Here is a 13,418-nt window from a genome sequence, read left to right as displayed (position 1 = left end):
TGTCGCTGGGCAACACGGACTTTCAACTCCCTCCAAAGATTTTCTATGGGGTTGAGATCTGGAGACTGGCTAGGCCACTCCAGGACCTTGAAATGCTTCTTACAAAGCCACTCCTTCGTTGCCCGGGAGGTGTGTTTGGGATCATTGTCATGCTAAAAGACCCAGCCACGTTTCATCTTCAATGCCCTTGCTGATGGAAGGAGGTTTTCACTCAAAATCTCACGATACATGGCCCCATTCATTCTTTCCTTTACACGGATCAGTCGTCCTGGTTACTTTGCAGAAAAACAGCCCCAAAGCATGATGTTTCCACCCCCATGCTTCACAGTAGGTATGGTGTTCTTTGGATGCAACTCAGCATTCTTTGTCCTCCAAACACGATGAGTTGAGTTTTTACCAAAAAGTTATATTTTGGTTTCATCTGACCATATGACATTCTCCCAATCCTCTTCTGGATCATCCAAATGCACTCTAGCAAACTTCAGACGGGCCTGGACATGTACTGGCTTAAGCAGGGGGACACGTCTGGCAATGCAGGATTTGAGTCCCTGGCGGAGTAGTGTGTTACTGATGGTAGGCTTTGTTACTTTGGTCCCAGCTCTCTGCAGGTCATTCACTAGGTCCCCCCGTGTGGTTCTGGGATTTTTGCTCACCGTTCTTGTGATCATTTTGACCCCACGGGGTGAGATCTTGCGTGGAGCCCCAGATCGAGGGAGATTATCAGTGGTCTTGTATGTCTTCCATTTCCTAATAATTGCTCCCACAGTTGATTTCTTCAAACCAAGCTGCTTACCTATTGCAGATTCAGTCTTCCCAGCCTGGTGCAGGTCTACAATTTTGTTTCTGGTGTCCTTTGACAGCTCTTTGGTCTTGACCATAGTGGAGTTTGGAGTGTGACTGTTTGAGGTTGTGGACAGGTGTCTTTTATACTGATAACAAGTTCAAACAGGTGCCATTAATACAGGTAACGAGTGGAGGACAGAGGAGCCTCTTAAAGAAGAAGTTACAGGTCTGTGAAAGCCAGAAATCTTGCTTGTTTGTAGGTGACCAAATACTTATTTTCCACCATACTTTGCAAATAAATTCATGAAAAATCCTACAATGTGATTTTCTGGATTTTTTTTTCTCAATTTGTCTGTCATAGTTGACGTGTACCTATGATGAAAATGACAGGCCTCTCTCATCTTTTTAAGTGGGAGAACTTGCACAATTGGTGGCTGACTAAATACTTTTTTCCCCCACTGTATAAGTCATTCCTTGTTGTTGGGGATTGAACACCCTATGCAAATTATGCACAACTAACTGTCCTATGCAGGCAGGCACAAACACAGACACAATTGCACTCGTCCATAGACATAAAATCAAATCAAATGCTATTTGCCACATGCGCCAAATTCAACAGGTGTAGACCTTACAGTGAAATGCTTACTTACAAGCCCTTAACCAATAATGCAGTTTTAAGAAAAATAAGTGTTAAGTAAAAAATAGATAAGTAAAAAATGAAAATAACAAATAATTAAAGAGCAGCAGTAAAATAAAATAACAGTAGGGAGGCTATGTACAGGGGGTACCGGTACAGAGTCAGTGTGCAGGAGCACAGGTTAGTCGAGGTAATTGAGGTAATATGTACATGTGGGTAGAGTTAAAGTGACTATGCATAGATAATAAACAGAGAGTAGCAGCAGCGTAAAAGAAGGGGTGAGGTGGGGTGCATGAACACCATTGATGGTTAGCCTACCTACACACATGCAAAACACTCTCATATGCACATAATGCATGATGCTATGGAAAGACAAGCATGCATTCACACATGTACCTACTTCTCTCATCATACACACTGTCTCTCAACAAATGTGTGTGATGATAACTTTGCACACTAGTATATCAAACACACACTATAGAAATATTAAAGGAAATTAGCTGCAAACTACACTATGAGTTTCAAACCTAATTGTAAAGAAAATGTAAAGTTGTTCAATTCTCTATGACTGTTCAATGCAATATATTCATTGGCTATTGGTGAGCGCGTTGATTATTTTCTTAAATATGATTGGTTTAGCCAAACGTCTGTCAAGTTTTGTCTGGGGTGTTGTGTCTGGGCTGGGGCTGGGTCCCTCCCCTCGCTTTGACGCTCCACCTCCCTCGCTTTCACACTCCACTTCCGGTGTGTCGGAACTGCATCAACACTGTCAACAGAGGAAATACATTGTCATGGAGTTTATTGTTGATTTTCTAAGAGTTAAAGTTTTTATTTTTGCGTTATTGAAATGAGACACTGTAACTGGATGTATGCACAGATGGTACAGTGTAACTCGGACCTTTCGCTTCCTCGGATAAGGCATGCATAACGGTAGGTTAGCAGGTTTGTAAGGCACAAATACCCAACAGTAGCTAGCGCAAGCAAAGGCCTAGCTAGCTAGAGTAAGATTAACATTAGCTAGCTAGTTTATCCTCTGTTTATTGGGAATTATAGAACTACAGTAGCTAGATAAGAGAGATTACGCTTGCTTGTTTACATCTTCTGGTTATTTCGAGAAATTCTACCTAGAACGCTACCTAGTTAATGTAACCAACATATATGCAGGTAGCTAGCTAGCTAGTTAGCGCGCGAGTTGCTAACTTACCTTGGCTAAAAACCTGGCATCACCACCAAACAACACACTAGATAGCTAGCCAACTTGCTAGCTAACTTACTCTCTTCTGCCGGCTATCGTGGTTACTACCGTGTTTTGCACTTATGATGCTGCTGTTAGCTAGCTAACGTTACTGCCTAGCCTAGTGTGCAGTGAGTTTGTAGCCAGTTAGCTACAAACACGCGAGGAAGCTTGAGTTGTCTGCTTCGTTCGTATTACCTAGCTCAGGGATGGGCAACTTTGATGAGAGGCCGCAGTGGCTTGCGGATCTGCATACCCACATGCAGTTAGAGCCGGCCCTAGCCTTTTTCACCCCACCTTGCGAGCAAAACATTTGAGCGGCTCTCAAATGACAGAGGAGAGATTTAAAAAAAAAAAAGTACATTTCTTGCAATTCTACATATTTTGCTATGGGGCGTAGAGAACAGTTCCCTTCACGGCTCCGTATGCAAGCACCATGGTCTTGTAGTAGATGCGAGCCTCAACTGGAAGCCAGTGGAGTGTGCGGTGACATGAGAGAACATGGGAATGTTGAACACCAGACGGGCTGCAGCGTTCTGGATAAGTTGTAGGGGTTTAATGGCACAGGCAGGGAGCCCAGCCAACAGCGAGTTTCAGTAATCCAGACGGGAGATGACAAGTGCCTGGATTAGAAACAAGTGCCTGGATTCATGCAATTCTACTCATTTTGCCGTGGGGCGGAGAAAAAAAAAGCAGTTTTACAGCTAATTTCCTGCAATTCTACACATTTTGCCATAGGGTGGAAAGAAATGTTTGCAGTTTTTAATGATATCTGAGTGAGAGTTACTAACCATCAGTGCCCCCCCAGCTCAAAGATTCCACTCTGTAACTATTGACCCATAGCTAGTATGTCAGAAATGTGGGTGGTTATCAGCTAGCTAGCAGACAAAACACATGTACACACTTTGTTGCAATGCAAGACTGGTCACATGTTTGCAGCACCTTTTTTTGGTGCATGTTTAAGATGTCAACACCATGACAACACTCAGGCTGTGAAACAGGTTTTCAGTGCAATGCCTGTGTTTATTGACTGTAAAGAAAGTTGCATGTTTTGTTGAACATCACACAGTAAGCATATGTTATCAATCTGGCTAGTGTTGTGGATGCAGTACAGTAGAAGTCTGTCTCTCTCTTCTCTCTCTCCAGATAATAGCACCTCTCCCGGCTCTGACTGACACCTACCTATGAACCCCCTCTCTTTCCATTTAGCCTACTGTAACTAGCATCTTCATCTTCTGCTCCAAAAAGTGGAGACTTGGTTGTGGTGTTGAGTATATTGGGCATATTTAGCACAAGTAGCTGCTGTGGAGGAGAGTGATGACATAGCCTACATGTTTCTCACTTCTGAAAAAAGGACAGAAAGGGATTTGTCTTCGTCATTCAAGAGCTCACTAAAGGGCAGTCCACACCAAGGACGATAACTGTAACGATAACTATAACGATAAACTATACATAACTATAAAACGTTGGCGAGCATTCACACGAGAGGAAAGTTTATTGTTCTACATTGCACCTGTCAATCAACTGATCAACGCATCCTACAGCACGCTGTAGGCCTATTAATATAATATATTGGTGCCGGAGGGGATGGCTGCCGTTTTACGGGCTCCTAACCAACTGTGCTATTTTTTAAATTTATTTTTCGCATTGTTTGTAACTTATTTTGTACATAAAGTTGCTGCTATCGTCTCTTATGACCGAAAATAGCTTCTGGACATCAGAACAGCGATTACTCACCTCGAACTGGACAAGTATTTTTTTCTTTAATGAGTCCGACTTGAAGGATATACTGCTTTCCATAGACCAGGCCCAAATCCCGTCGTTCGCGTGAAGAAAAGGCAGAGATACCTTGGGAGGATTCGGAGGCAAGTGAGTAAATTGCCACTAACATCGGTTCTATTGGCCAACGTGCAATCACTGGAAAACAAACTTGATGTGTAATGTCTTATGTTTCACCGAGTCGTGGCTGAACGACGACACAGATAATATAGAGCTGGCTGGGTTTTCCGTGCATCGGCAGGACAGAGCAGCTACGTCTGGTAAGACGAGGGGCGGGGGTGTGTGTCTATTTGTCAATAACTGCTGGTGCGTGATGTCTAATATTAAAGAAGTCTCAAGGTATTGCTCGCCTGAGGTAGAGTACCTTATGATAAGCTGTAGACCCACTATCTACCAAGAGAGTTCTCATCTATATTATTTGTAGCCGTCTATTTACCACCACAAACCGATGCTGGCACTAAGACCGCACTCAACTAGCTGTATAAGGCCATAAGCAAACAAGAAAATGCCGGGGACTTTAATGCAGGCAAACTTAAATCAGTTTTACCTCATTTCCACCAGCATGTCACATGTGCACCCAGAGGAAAAATAACTAGACCACCTTTACTCCACACACAGACACATACAAAGCTCTCCCTCGCCCTCCATTTGGCAAATCTGACCATAATTCTATCCTCCTGATTCCTGCTTACAATCAAAAACTAAAGCAGGAAGTACCAGTGACTCGCTCAATACGGAAGTGGTCAGATGACGTGGATGCTACGCCACAGGACTGTTTTTCTAGCACAGACTGGAATATGTTCCGGGATTCATCCAATGGCATTGAGGAGTATACCACCTCAGTCACCGGCTTCATCAATAAGTGCATCGACGTCGTCCCAACCAGAAGCCATGGATTACAGGAAACATCCGAACCGAGCTAAAGGCTAGAGCTGCCGCTTTCAAGGAGCGGGACACTAATCCGGACGCTTATAAGAAATCCCGCTATGCCCTCAGACAAACCATCAAATAGGCAAAGCGTCAATACAGGACTAAGATTGAATCGTACTACACCGGTTCTGACGCTCGTCGGATGTGGCAGGGCATGCAAACTATTACGGACTACAAAGGGAAACCCAGTAGCAAGCTGCCCAGTGACGCAAGCCTACCAGACGAGCTAAATGCCTTTTATGCTCACTTCGAGGCAAGCAACACTGAAGCATGCATGAGAGCACCAGCTGTTCCAGATGACTGTGTGATAACGCTCTCCGTAGCCGATGTGAGCAAGACCTTTAAACAGGTCAACATTCACAAGGCCACGGGGGCCAGACAGATTACCAGGGTGTGTACTCAGAGCATGTGTCTTCACTGACGTTTTCAACCTTTCCCTGACCGAGTCTGTAATACCTACATGTTTTCAAGCAGACCACAAGAATTCGAAGGTGACCTGCCTAAATTACTACCGCCCCGTAGCACTAGCCATGAAGTGCTTTGAAAGGCTGGTCATGGCTCACATCAACACCATCATCCCGGAAACTCTAGACCCACTCCAATTCACATACCGCCCCAACAGATCCACAGATGACACAATCTCAATCGCACTCCACACTGCCCTTTCCCACCTGGACAAAAGGAACACCTATTAATTGACTACAGCTCAGTGTTCAACACCATAGTGCCCACAAAGCTCATAACTAAGCTAAGGACCCTGGGACTAAACACCTCCCTCTGCACCTCCCACTTCCTGAAAGCTGCCCCCAGGTGGTAAGAGTAGGCAACAACACATCTGCCACACTGATCCTCAACACCGGGGCCCCTCAGGCGTGCGTGCTTAGTCCCCTCCTGTACTCCCTGTTCACCCACGACTTCGTGGTCAAGCACGACTCCAACACCATCATTAAGTTTGCTGACGACACAACGGTGGTAGGCCTGATCACCGACAACGATGAGACAGCCTATAGGGAGGAGGTCAGAGACCTGGTAGTGGGGTGCCAGGACAACAACCTCTCCCTCAATGTGAGCAAGACAAAGGATCTGATCGTGGACTACAGGAAAAGGAGGGCCGAACAGGCTCCCATTAACATCGACAGGGCTGTAGTGGAGCGGGTCAAGAGTTTCAAGTTCCTTGGTGTCCACGTCACCAAACTATCATGGTCCGAACACACCAAGACAGTAGTGAATACATTCCGAATGCAATGTGTCACTGGAGAGTGGACGCTGCTGTTCACTTGAATTAGAACGACTTTTCCTTTTCTTTCATTTTTTAAATCGTTATAGTTACCGTCCTTTATGTGGACGGCCCTTTAGGGTCCTTCCAACACTGGTTTCAGACAATAGAGAACATTTTCATTTTGTAGAGGCTATCCCTGAGGTAAACTTGGACCAAATTGGGTGTCTGTGTGTGTCTGCACATGAAAAAGGCCTACATGTGTTTTATTTTTGTGTACCAAAAGTGTAGGGCAAATTATTTTGGTTATAATTAAGAAAAAGACATTGGGAACCTCAAATGTAATCTATTATTGATATCACATTAAGTTTCAAGAAAGATTTATGTTTTTTCTTTTGTGAGGTTGATCAATTTGGATACACTTTCAATGTTTGTTTCCATACAAGTTGCTGAAAAATACATTATTACTTTGATCAAAGCATATATTGCCTATTTCTACTTTGTGTAGCTAGCCTATATATTCTGGCTACATCACCCTGAAGAGAATGACAATGACAATCATATCCATAATTAAATATGCATTTCTGTAAAGGACAGCTCAGGAACTCATGTCATTCCGTTACCGGGTGTTAATCCACTTCACTTACTGTAGTTCAATAACCAAAATCAATTTTTTTCAAACTCAAGGTGTCATATCATAGCTGAAGATGACGTCCCATTCTATCTGCAGACATATTTGAATCTTAATTCAGAGCAGATATTTAAGAGTTTTTGGAAAACGTAGTCAATAAAAAAAAACAGAGGGAGAATTTACCGTCATTCTGTTATCAAACTTTGCATCTGCGCAGTTCTGCAAGTAAATGTGTTTTTGTAAAAAGTTTTGTGGAAAATGTTAAAAGTAGCCGAGTCCTGTGGAGAGCTGTGGTGTAGTGGTAACACAGTCACATATTGGCAATTCCACGATAAGAGTTATTACATAAAACCGATCAGAATGCCAAAGTCATGTCATATGGAGCCATGTCGGGGTGTGATGTCATATGGAGCCAGCCTATTCCCTATAATGTAAACTCCAACAGAAATAACTTTTAAATGTATAACTTCAAATTAAACCAAATCATTTGCATTTATGACTACTGGGTTCAATTCAATTTTCAGCCAACTAACAAGCAAATATTTTACGAATGTATTGTTACAGATCAACTTGCAAGGTCGCTTGCTAACTAGCGAAATCAATGCCATCTTTCATTGAAATGAAAGGCTCATTCATCACAAAACCTTTTGATATTGCCAATAATTTGTATGACACTTTCATTGACAAGGTGGAAAAACTCAGATATGAAATGCCAACAACAAATTGTGAGCCATCATATTAATAAAATACCTAATAATAAATGAAAAACATTGCAATTTAGAATTCATTAAAGTTAGTGTGGGAGAGGTGGAAAAATTGTTGTCCATCAATAATGAGAATCCATCTGGTATTGACAGCTTAGATGTAAAGCTACTGAGGATGGTAGCGGACTATATTTGCCGCTCCTGTTTGTCATATCTTTAATCGGAGCCTGGAGAAAAGTATGAATGGTAAAGCTCCCTTTACTGGTTCTTACAGCTGACCAATCAGCTTGCTGCCGGCTCTAAGCAAACTTCTGGAAAAAAGGGTGTTTGACCAGATACAATGCTATTTCTCTTGTGAAATAATTAACAACAGACTTTCAGCATGCTTATAGAGGATGGCACTCAACATGTACTGCACTGACACAAATGACTGATGATTGGTTGAAAGAAATTGATAATAAGTATGAAAAAAAAGATGTATGCACTCACTAACTGTAAGTCGCTCTGGATAAGAGCATCTGCTAAATGACTAACAACATGTGGTCCTCTGTAGCTCAGCTGGTAGAGCACGGCGCTTGTAACGCCAAGGTAGTGGGTTCGATACCCGGGACCACCCATACACAAAACATGTATGCACGCATGACTGTAAGTCGCTTTGGATAAAAGCGTCTGCTAAATGGCATATTATTTTATTATTTACTAAAATGTAATAAGAAGATTGTGGAAGCTGTATTGTTAGACTTTAATGCAGCCATTGATATTATTGATCATAATCTGTTATTGGAAAAACTCATGTGTTATGGCTTTACATCCTCTACCACACCACGGGTTGAGAGCCGTCTATCCAATAGAACACAGGGGGTCTTCTTTAATGTAAAACATGTAAAGTGTGGTATTCCGCAAGGCAGCTCTCTTGGTCCTTTACTGTTCTATTTTTACTAATGATCTACCACTAGCCTTAAACAAAGCATGTGTGTCTATGTATGCTGATTCAACATTCTACACGTCAACAACCACAGCTAGTGAAAACCACAGCTAGTTGCAGTGAGTTTTGGAATGGGTGGCTAGTAATAAACTAGTCTTGAACAAACTAGTCTAAAACTGAAAGCATTGTATATGGTACAATTGATTCCATAAATTCTAGACCTCAGCTAAATCTGGTTATGAATGATGTGGCTGTTGAGCAAGTTGAGGAAACTAAACTTCATGGTGTCACCTTAGACTGTAAACTGTGATGGATAAGGCATATTGATTCAATTATATAGATGGGGAGAGGTCTGTCTGTGATGAAAAGATGCTCAGCATTTTTACACCACTGTCGACCAAACAAGTCCTGCAGGCTCTACTTTTATCTAATCTTGACTATTGCCTGGTGATATGGTCAAGTGCTGCAAAGAAGTACCTAGAAAAGACATGATGGACTGTCATTTCTAAAATATAAAGCACTTTTTTGGTTACTACATGATTCCATAGGTGTTATTTTATAGTTTAGATGTCTTCACTATTATTCTACAATGTAGAAAATAGTAACAATAAAGAAAAACTCTGGAATGAGTAGGTGTGTCCATACTTTTGACTGATACTGTGTGTGTAACTGATAGATGCGCGCACACACACTACACACACAAACACTACACACACACACACTACACACACAAACACTACACACACACACACACTACACACACAAACACTACACACACACACACACTACACACACAAACACTACACACACACACACACACTACACACACACACTACACACACAAACACTACACACACACACAAACACTACACACACACACACACACTACACACACAAACACTACACACACACACACACTACACACACAAACAATACACACACACACACACAAACACTACACACACACACTGCACACACATTCTTTTGTATTTTATTTTGCATTTGCATTTTTTGTAAATGTGTTTCTTCGTATATACTGTGTATATATAAGTCTGTAATTTCTATGTTCATGTTTTTAAATGTATTTTTGTCTGTAATGTCTCGGACCCCAGGAAGACTAGCTGTCACCATTGACGTCGGCTAATGGGGATCCTAATAAAATCGAAGTCTCTTTATAATTCTGTTACTGTGGAATTGCCCTTTTGAATAAGGTGTGTACATGTGCACAGGTTCAACTCCTGGTCCTGGAGTGTATTTATTAGTGCAAACCGTGGCAAAACATTTTACAATATTGCTCTACAGGAACGGGGGTTGGAGACCCCTGACATTGGCTATTCTGTGTTCTCCCTTTTCCCTTCCACGTCATGATAGGAATTCTAAGGCTGATAAGACTTGAGTTTGCAAATGACACCACTTTATCACCTGCTTACGACTGCTAGAGTGTTTTTGCAGTGACAGCTGGAGGGACGCACAGGTGCCACAGAAAGTGGGAGAGGTGTTGTCATATTTCATCAAGGCATCCCTCAGCAAAGCCATAATTAGCTAATTACCTAGTTAATTAGCCAATTAGCATTCCTCTATAGTTATGTAATGCTCTATACCAGTTGGGATTTCTAAGTGTCATGGTGCTAGAGTAGTGGGCTAGATAACAATTGTGTTTTCCTACTAGAAGCTAAAGGCGAAAGAAACGCACACCTATTTAGGCGAGGTGCTGGCTGACGGCGTAAAACACTTCAAAAAGAAAAGGAAAGCCGCACACTCTAGGAGCTCAGATGCAATAATTTAATATCTTAATAACCCTACTAGAAGCTAACATATTGTAGGTTTTGGATTCTCACGACTGTTTTGTGGTTGTTGAAGGAATTCGTATTGTATTCCACCTAGACTCTGAAACAGTCTCTGCCCCCTAGACTCTGAAACAGTCTCTGCTCCCTAGACTCTGAAACAGTCTCTGCTCCCTAGACTCTGAAACAGTCTCTGCTCCCTAGACTCTGAAACAGTCTCTGCCCCCTAGACTCTGAAACAGTCTCTGCTCCCTAGACTCTGAAACAGTCTCTGCCCCCTAGACTCTGAAACAGTCTCTGCTCCCTAGACTCTGAAACAGTCTCTGCTCCCTAGACTCTGAAACAGTCTCTGCTCCCTAGACTCTGAAACAGTCTCTGCTCCCTAGACTCTGAAACAGTCTCTGCTCCCTAGACTCTGAAAAAGTCTCTGCTCCCTTTGTTCTACATGGGGTGTCTTCTTCTTCTACTTGATCTGATGCCATTTGTGATGAAATTGCCAGCCACAGATTTATGTAACCAAGGACAGAGTAGTCCTAGTTGGTGTGCAGCACATTTTCTTTGCATTAGGCTCTAGACTTAGATAGCCCACATAGGCTCTATCAACCATCCTTTTTGTTAGTGCTGATATCTTTTCTACAGATTTAGGCCTAGTAAACATTTCCCCATTGTATTCAGAATCAGAAAGGAATACATGACAAAGAAAAACATTTACTCCATTGTCTTTACTTAATGTCTTTATTTTACATTTATAATATAATATAATATGCCATTTAGCAGACGCTTTTATCCAAAGTGACTTACAGTCATGCGTGCATACATTTTTTGTGTATGGGTGGTCCCGGGGATCGAACCTACTACCTTGGCGTTACAAGCGCCGTGCTCTACCAGCTGAGCTACAGTGGACCACTGGTTCCCACCTTTTGGTTCCCACCTTTTTTTAATTTCCTCTAGACCAGGGATGGGCAACTTTGATGGAGGTGGAGGCCACAAAAAAATCTGAACTCATCTTGCGAGCAAAACATTTTAGCGGTTCCCCTCGTGACAGTGAAGACAACAAAAAAATATATATTCTAAAGTTTAAGAGTTAATTTCCTGCAACTCTACACATTTTGCCATGGGGCGTGGGGAAAATGTTGCAGTTTTAAAGTAAGTTTGCTGCAATTCTACACCTTTTTCCATAGGGTGGAGAGAAGATTAAGCATTTTCTAACTAATTTCATACAATTCATTTTTTTTTGCCATAGGGCGAAGAGAAAAAATTGCAGTTTTTTATATGATATTGGATGATCAATGGGCCACCTCCTGGTCGGTAATTCGACCATGGTTACTACACGTTTAGATACACTATATATACAAAAGTATATGGACACCCCTTCAAATGAGTGGATTTGGCTTTTTCATCCGCACCCGTTGCTGACAGGTGTATAAAATCGAGCACACAGCCATGCAATCTCCATAGACAAACATTGGCAGTAGAATGGCCTCACTGAAGAGCTCGACTTTCAACGTGGCACTGTCACATAGGATGCCACCTTTCCAACAAGTCAGTTCGTCAAAGTTCTGCTAGAGCTGCCCCGGTCAACTGTAAGTGCTGTTATTGTGAAGTGGAAATGTCTAGGAGCAACAACGGCTCAGCCGCGAAGTGGTAGGCCACACAAGCTCACGGAACGGGATCGCCGAGTGCTGAAGCGCTTAGCGTGTAAAATTAGTCTGTCCTCGGTTGCTACACTCACTACCGAGTTCCAAACTGCCTCTGGAAGCAACGTCAGCACAATAACTGTTCGTCAGGAGCTTCATGAAATGGGTTTCCATGGCTGAGCAGCTGCACACAAGCCTAAGATGACCATGCGCAATGCCAAACTTGGCTGGAGTGGTGTAAAGCTCGCTGCCATTGAACTCTGGAGCAATGGAAGCGCGTTCTCTGGAGTGATTAATCACTCTTCACCATCTGGCAGTCTGTCGGACAAATCTGGGTTTGGCGTATGCCAGGAGAATGCTACCTGCCCGAATGCATAGTGCCAACTGTAAAGTTTGGTGGAGGAGAATAATGGTCTGGGGCTGTTTTTCATGGTTCGGGCTAGGCCCCTTAGTTCCAGTGAAGGGGAATCTTAAAGCTACAGTGTAACAATGACATTCTAGACGATTCTGTGCTTCCAACTTTGTGACAACAGTTTTGGGAATGCCATTTCCTGTTTCAGCATTACAATGCCCCTAGCACAAAGTGAGTTCCATACAGAAATGGTTTGTCGAGATCAGTGTGGAAGAACTTGACTGGCCTGCACAGAGCCCTGACCTCAACCCCATCGAACACCTTTGGGATAAATTGGAAGGCCGACTGCAAGCCAGACCTAATCGCGCAACATTAGTGTCCAACCTCACTAATGCTCTTGTGGCTGAATGGAAGCAAGTCCCCGCAGCAATGTTCCAACATCTAGTGGAAAGCCTTCCCAGAAGAGTGGAGGGCTGTTATAGCAGCAAATGAGGGAACCAACTCCATATTAATGCCCACGAGCAGGTGTCCACATACTTTTGGTCATGTAGTGTAGCTGGCCGCTAGACTGACATGGGCTAATTGAGTGACTGTCATAACAATAGAACAACTGCTGATGCACAACCACATTTCCATATTGCACCTTGTGTATTCTATTATTCTAACTCTCAACAGTAAGTTGAGACCCCCAACTGAGTTCCTAAAAAATTATTGATCTGTGGGCCTACAAAAGGGGGGGGGGGGGGGGGGCTAGAAAGTAACAGGTTGTTTGCACTGGTGTAAATGCCTAGCTCTTAAACTGGTGT

The 13,418-nt window shown here is 42.8% G+C and overlaps 1 protein-coding gene across 1 annotated transcript in view; it reads left to right on the top strand.

Moving 5' to 3' along the window:
* Positions 1–2,166: 2,166 nt before the first annotated feature.
* The window catches only part of mapkap1 (MAPK associated protein 1), a 99,057-nt gene continuing 87,805 nt past the window's right edge, over positions 2,167–13,418 (top strand). The window contains exon 1 of the mRNA XM_084159358.1: positions 2,167–2,350. The gene's annotated coding sequence lies outside the window, so the exon portion shown is untranslated. The remainder of the gene's footprint in view (positions 2,351–13,418) is intronic.

Source organism: Coregonus lavaretus (genome assembly GCF_964263955.1).
Source record: "Coregonus lavaretus genome assembly, chromosome: 4".
In the NCBI taxonomy this organism is placed as follows: Eukaryota; Metazoa; Chordata; class Actinopteri; order Salmoniformes; family Salmonidae; genus Coregonus; species Coregonus lavaretus.
Note: the sequence above shows the minus strand (reverse complement) of the source record. Positions and strands in the feature narration are given on the sequence as shown.